At 49.6% G+C, this 7734-nt stretch overlaps 1 pseudogene; it reads right to left on the bottom strand.

Moving 5' to 3' along the window:
- Positions 1-1369: 1369 nt before the first annotated feature.
- On the bottom strand, positions 1370-5768 carry LOC126389636 (uncharacterized; annotated as a pseudogene).
- Between the last annotated feature and the right edge of the window lie 1966 nt (positions 5769-7734).

The raw sequence follows: 7734 nt of genomic DNA, 5'->3' as shown, positions 1-7734 counted from the left end.
GGGAACATTTTATGTTGTTGTTCCCTCAGGAGTTGTGGTGATTTATGAGTGTGGAGTTAGCATGTTCTCCCCGTGTTCCGGTGATTATTTTGAGGCGTACTCTTGTCCCATCCCACCATCAACATGCCGTATTTCCTCAATTTAAAACTGAGACCCTATTAGCAGCCGGCCTCTTTTAGTAACCGGGTCTAAAAAAAAATTTAATAAATAGACATCGGCCTCTTTTATAAACAGGAGGTGGTTATTTGACGTTTTGGCATTTATAGAGCGCTAGACCTGGATTATACACACACGTACACAAAGACGCACATCCACACACACACATAAACCCTCATCCAGGCACATGCGCAGCTGCGCACTCTCAGCTGATTGTAAACAGATAAGATGGCGACAAGACGCAACTTCAGTGTTAATTTAAAGCTAGAATTTTTGAAATATTCCGAACAAATGTCGCGGGAATACGCCGCGAGGCATATGAGGAGGGCAACAAGACCTTCACAAAAGGAGGGAATGTGGCGAGGATAAGGTGAAGAGAAATTAAGCTAAATAATTTGACCAAAAAAACAAGAAAAAGAGCCGACTACGCCACTCTGGGAATTTCACCCAGAGAATTAATTTGAAGTACAAGGCACACAAGTAAGCTTACTCATTAAAGGGCATGAGACATGGTTGAAAGATTTTATTGAATAACTATTTAAAAATAAAATTGTATTTCCCTACAAAGTTCTGTTTTTTTTCCCATTCGCACAGAAAGAAAAGAAAATCAAATAAGAGGCTGGAGCTGCTCGGGGACACGGTGTGAGCCGTGGAAGCCAGGTAGCGGTGGACGCAACACACCAGCCAAAGCAGAGAAAAGTGGAGTAAAATCCAAGCAGCAGCACAAAGCAGCAACGAGACAAAGCAGCAACGAGACAAAGCAGCGTGGAGACAAAACAGTGTGGAGACAAAGCATCGGTAGGACAAAGCAGCAACGACCCCAATACGCTGATTGCAGTTACTCCTGTTTATGACCAAACATGGGGACACACACACCCACTCGCACAGGAGGAGGGAGGGAGAGAGGATTCCAGTCGCCATCGGCGTTTACCAAGCGAAAAATACACCGCAGCACATAAGGGAAACCCGGAGCAGCATGCAAGCAGTCGCCCTGTCGGGCCAACCAACCTTGGACCCGGGAGTGACGCACCAATGACGACAGAGGCGCAAAAAGGAAGAACCGGTGGAGGATGGCCGCTTTTATACCGGCCCATCTCATGACGGGCACCAGTGGTGCTAAATAACATAGATGGCACATCTATGCTGCTACATTCTACCCCGCCTTCTTAGATCGTCGTCCCGACGATCAACAAAGTAGGGCTAACACAACAAGCTAACTCCAAGGTCTAAACAAAGCAGAGACTGAAGTGGACACAGAAGCAGAAGGGTTGGCCACATGCACATCTCTAGCAGACCGTGGAAGACGATGCACATTCGAGTGCTGACCAGCAGTTTGATGTGGGGTCTGGCGTGGGCCCATGTTGCTGGAGACGGGGCAACTGACCAAAGGAGGACATAAAGATGCTCCCGAAGCTGGAACCGATGAAGGCACTTGGGACGTGGTTGGTCTGGTGGAGGGCATGGCAGAAGTAGCCACAGACGGTCGTTGGTCAAAGACTAGCAAGTCATACTCAAATGAAGGCTCCTCTTCTGGGGGTGGTTCTTCCCTGGGTGACGAGTTATGGGAAGAGGCATGGCCAGGTGAGTCCACTCCTAGACCTGTCTGACCTTTGTCTCATCGTCCACTGGCACAATAGTGTACACCGAGCCACCCTCTTTAGGCATCCTCAACACTCGATACCTCACAGAGCTCCACCGATCTCGGGTCTTCTGGGGCCCCCTGGCACTAAAGTTCACGCAAGTACACCAACTGCCCTTCCTGCAGTGGCAGATCTCTTACATGCTGGTCATGGACTCGCTTTCGCCGATCGGCAGCATGTTTCAGGCACTCCCTTGCACCTTCAAATGCTACTTGCAAACGGGCTTGGTGCTCTTGAACCCACTCATGGATAGACCCACTGACAGGGCTCTCAACCCTACCCAACAAGAAATCTATTGGCAGTCTTGGTTCTTGACAGAACATCAAGAAAAAGGGAGACTCTCCTGTTGACTGGTGGGGAGTTGTGTTGTAACAGTAAAGGACATGAGGCAGACACACATGCCAATCCCTTTTCCGGGACACTGGCAGAGTACGCAGCAAGTTGTGGAGCGTCCGGTTGAACCGCCCACACTGACCATTTCCTTCGGGATGGTATGGAGTAGTGCGTGATTTCACAATCCCATACAAGTTACACAACTGTGCTCCCTCTCAAGTAGGTGGTCCCACTGCCGCAGCAAAACCAGCGTGGACTGGGAGAGCCGTGCCCGCTCCTCACGACTAGGACGCTGCTTCTTCCTCCAAAAAACCAACAGTTCCTGTATCACAGGGTCAGTCTGCTGAGAGAGACGAAGTTCAGAAGAAGTGTGCTGTGGCATGGCCGCAATGGCAGCTTGAGTGGCCTCTGCCTTTCACAACCCCAAAGCTTGCTGCAAAGACTTCAGCACCGCTGTGCCTGGAAGCATCGCCGCGACATCCTGGGGACCAGATGGGTGCTGACGAGAGAGAGCATCGGCATTGGTGTTACTCTTCCCTGATCGGTACTTGATCTCAAAATCAAAAGAGGCTAGCTGGGCTGCCCACCTCTGCTCAGTAGCAGCCAGCTTAGCAGAAGACAAATGACTGAGGGGGTTATTATCAGTATACACAACACATTTATTACCCAACAAGTACTCTCTGAACTTCTCTGTCAAGGCCCACTTAAGGGCCAAGAACTCCAGTTTCATGGAGCTGTAGTTCACCATGTTTCTCTCTGTGGGTCGCAGGCCCCTGCTAGCATAGGCTATCGGCCTCACCTTGCCCGCCTGAGCCTGAGAAAGGACTGCACCCAAGCCACCATGGCTTGCATCGACCTCCAGAATGAATGGAAGAGAGAAGTCTGCATAAGCTAACACCGATGCGGTGGTGAGCTTAGCTTTCAGTGTTTCAAAGCTCTGGTTACACTCATCAGTCCAACACCTGGAAAGCCGCTGATCAGTCTTCTTGCTGGTCTTGGTGCCACCACACTCAGCCACAGCCCTATGCAGAGGAGCTGCCAGCTTGGCAAATCCTTCCACAAAGCACCGATAATAACTGGCGAAACCAAGAAAAGATCGAAGCTCCGAGGCAGTAGTGGGAATCGGCCAATTGGCAACCACTTCAATCTTGCCCGGATCTGTGGAGATGCCGTCGGCCGATATCACATGGCCCAAGTAGTGTACCTCTTTGCGAAAGAATGAGCACTTGCTGAGCTTGGCTTTGAGGCCCTCACGTTGAAGCCGCTCCAGCACCACCTCGAGTCTCTCCAGATGTTGTTCCACAGTGGAGGAAAACACAACGATGTCATCGAGATATAACAATAAAGACTGACACTGCTGGTCACCGAAGATGCGTTGCATCAACCTCTGGAAGGTGCTGGGTGCGTTACAGAGCCCAAAAGGCATTCTGTTCCACTCGAACAAACCAAAAGGTGTACAAAAAGCGGTCTTCGGCCGGTCGGCCTCCGTGACTGGCACCTGGTTGTAACCTCTGGCCAAGTCCAGGGTTGAGAACCAGCAAGCACCGGACAATGCGTCCAGAGACTCCTCTATACGTGGCAGAGGAAAGGCATCTCGTCGGATCTTACGATTGAGCTGCCTGTAGTCAACGCACATGCGCATGCTACCATCCTTCTTCTGTACCAACACAATCGGGGACGCGTAGGGGCTGCTACTCTCACGAATTACTTGAGATGAGAGCAGCTCGTTGATGTGTTCCTTCACGACCTCATACTCTGAGGGTGGGATGCGCCTATAACGCTGTTTCACTGGAATATCATCTATCAAAGGAATGTCGTGGGAGATGAGATTAGTACAACCCAGATCGGTGTCATTGATGGAGAAGACCGAAGAGTAATGTTCAAGCAATGACCTCACCTGACCCTGTTCCTCCACGGACAACGGCGACAAATCCACATTCTCCGCCTGTGGCGGCACACTAGGGGAAGCTGTCTGGGAAGACACGATAGCCACACCTGATGGCACCTCAGTGACCCCCGCAGGAAGGCTGACCACATTCACAAAATCCAGTGTGCTAACAACAGTGCGGGGGTACAACACAACATCGTTGCAGCCAACATTAATGACAGGTATGTAGGCTGTGCCCCTGATGACACGAACTACAGAAGGGGAGGCAAGCAACCCAGCAGGCAAACCAACATCCAAAGGCTCAAACAGTACCGTAGAACCTGAGTACTGCTCAGAACATGTGGCAGCCACAATTTTCATCACACCGCCAGGAATCTGCCAGCCCCTCTTACCCCTGACTTTCACTTTCCCTGGAGCGTCCGGAGAAGCTAGATCACTAGCATGATGGCACTGTTGCCGTGCCTGCACAACTGGCTTGGGAGCCTCATAGATACAGACCTGAGAAAACAAAGCTACACCATGTTGGCCAAAAAGCTCCTGGTACCGCCTACAGATCACGTTCATCCCCAGAACACCAGGCACCCGAGAAGGCACACCACCAGGCGGGTCCCTCACCACCAAAACACCACAGTGGGGCATCAGTTTACCACAAAGTTGCACGTCGAGCTCCAAGTACCCAAGGTAAGGAATAGTCAGACCGTTGGCAGGTCTAAGCTCCAACCAATGACAGTAACGGAGGCGCTCCTGGCCCCAAGGCTCGAGATGCTGGCAAAAGAAGCTCTCAGAAATTGTAGACACCATGGAGCCGGTGTCTACCAGACAAGGGACCTTCACCACCCATGTCCACATCCAAATGGGGGCAAGACGAAATCAATCCAGAAGCATCCAAGTTGCGTGAAACAGCTTGTGAGCCAGTAGCGGCCCCACCCAAACTGTGGCTCTGCAGTTCGGTGGGGACTAGTTTTCCGACACCGAAGAAGAGCGAGACTGCTGACCAGAATTCAAGGGTGTCGTGAAGGAAACTGCGAACGAGAAGGAACACGCACCCCATCACACTCAGATGCAAAGTGTCCTGGCTGATTACAATGTCTACATATTAAGGGTCCAGAGCGTGGTGGACGACGGTACTGGTTAGAGTTCTGTAGCTGAGCAATGCTTCCCATGAGCTGATTAAGCTGCTCTTGCTGACGCTTCAACATCTCCCTCATCTCACACATCTCAGACAATGAGGAGGATGGAACAGCAGCCTGGGGGCCACCATGAACACCATACTGGACACCATACACTGAGGGGACCGACTGGCTGCGACCTCTCATACCACTGGGCAAAGCTTCACGTTCCCAGCGAATCACCTCGGCCCTCACATCAAGCAAGGTGCAATCAGGCTGACCACGCACCAACTGCTTCAACTCACGGCGCAAGGAACTGTTCAAGACGTGCTCGACAAACTGGTCTCTCAGAAGGGCCTCGGCATTTGGCATGTCCGTAGGGGCGCACTGCTTCACCTTCTCCATGAGGCCCATCAAAGCAAGGGAGAACTCCTGAAGCGTTTCTCCTTCTTGCTGCCTCCTGGAAAAGAAAGCTTGCTGCAGTGCGACATAAGACTCCGAACACCCATACAGCTCCTCTAAAATGGCAAGTATTTTAGCAGGATCCTCCCTCTCAGCGGCAGAGCGATACTTTATCTCATCCTTGGCCTCTCCCTCTACGTGGTCGAACAGCTCTCTAAGTTCCTGTATTTCATCCTTCATGATTACTACAAACTCGCTACACTACAAGTAATTATTATGATGCAAAGGCACCACAAAAGTCAAACCTGTAGTAGTCACCTCACCAAAACTCATGAAGATCCACAAGGAGCCACTGCTGCTTTGTCTCCGATTACTCCAATCTGCACGCACAAAGACAAACAGAAGCAAAATTAGGTCACACAACAAAACAAATTAAGTCAGCGACACAATAAAGAAAAAAAAAAGAAAAATAAAGGGAACACACATCTCAGCTGTTTGGAAAAGAGTAATCCTACCGACAACGCCAAGTTTGTGGCGAGGATGAGGTGAAGAGAAATTAAGCTAAATAATTTGACCAAAAAAACAAGAAAAAGAACCGACAACGCCACTCTGGGAATTTCACCCAGAGAATTAATTTGAAGTACAAGGCACACAGGTAAGCTTACTCATTAAGGGGCATGAGACGTGGTTGAAAGATTGTAGGGAAATACAATTTTATTTTTAAATAGTTATTCAATAAAAAGTTTTTTTTTTTTTTTCCATTCGCACAGAAAAAAAAGAAAATCAAATAAGAGGCTGGAGCTGCTTGGGGACACGGTGTGAGCCGCGGAAGCCAGGTAGCGGTGGATGCAATACACCAGCCAAAGCAGAGCAAAGGGGAGCAAAACCCAAGCAGCAGCACAAAGCAGCAACGAGACAAAGCAGCAACGAGACAAAGCAGCGTGGAGACAAAACAGCGTGGAGACAAAGCATCGGTAGGACAAAGCAGCAGCGACCCCAATAAGCTGATTGCAGTTACTCCTGTTTATGACCAAACATGGGGACACACACACCCACTCGCACAGGAGGAGGGAGGGAGAGAGGATTCCAGTCGCCGTCGGCGTTTACCAAGTGATAAATACACCGCAGCACATAAGGGGAACCCGGAGCAGCATGCAAGCAGTCGCCCTGTCGGGCCAACCAACCTTGGACCCGGAAGTGACGCACCAGTGACGACAGAGGCGCAAAAAGGAAGAACCGGTGGAGGACGGCTGCTTTTATACCGGCCCATCTCATGACGGCCACCAGTGGCACTAAATAACATAGATGGCACATCTATGCTGCTACAGGAACATGAGAACAGCTGACAAACACACCATCGTGAGCTGGGTCCGAGCAGCCTGGGCATCTGTGGACGTGGACTTCATAAAGCGATCATTCATTGTGAGTGTAGTGGGTTTGCCCTGCACTGATCAGGGACGGTTGAACGGGGGTCACAGACAGGAATACGGCAGAGGCTCATAGTGCTCTGCGGCGCAAGATAAAGGCTTACCGGCGACAGTGAAGTCCGACTCCAGGTCCAGTAATTTCCTCTTTCGTTGGTGTCATGACTACCCAGTAGTACCTGGACAACCGAGCCTTGGCGGCACACAGGTATGTGGCGTGTCAGAGGAGAAACGAGCCGTTCACATTTCTGTCTTTGTGTCAGTAACGGCCCACAAACCTCACCGCACTTTAGGGACTGTTCTTTACTTGTCAGGGGAGGAGGGTGGCTGGTTGATTTTTGGGGGGGGGGGCGCCAGGGGATGGTTCGCCCAGGGCGTAAAACTAGCCAGGACCGCCTCTGATAGTTATGAATGTACCCTAGTTTTAAAATTAATTTGTGGCATGTTGTCTTGTAAGGTGTGTGGCATCACGGTGGCTGCAGATGGGACAGAGGATGAGATGATTCACTTTTTCGAGGCAGGACAACTAGTACACTGTGGTGTAGTAAATAGTAAATACTGGTGATTTACAAAAACACCCAAAACTATTTTTATTGTTAAAGTAAATTTTGTTACTGTAAATAATACAGTACTTTATTTGTAACACTATATAGAAAATATACATTTTTACTGTAAAGAAAAGTTTACATAAATATTTCTGCTGTTTAAATTAAAAAAAAACAATACAGTGTTTGTATTTTCAAATTTGGCTGTGATTTTTTTTTTTCTTTTATTAAAAGCCT

Source organism: Epinephelus moara, chromosome 5 (assembly GCF_006386435.1).
Source record: "Epinephelus moara isolate mb chromosome 5, YSFRI_EMoa_1.0, whole genome shotgun sequence".
NCBI classification, from domain to species: domain Eukaryota; kingdom Metazoa; phylum Chordata; class Actinopteri; order Perciformes; family Serranidae; genus Epinephelus; species Epinephelus moara.
Note: the sequence above shows the minus strand (reverse complement) of the source record. Positions and strands in the feature narration are given on the sequence as shown.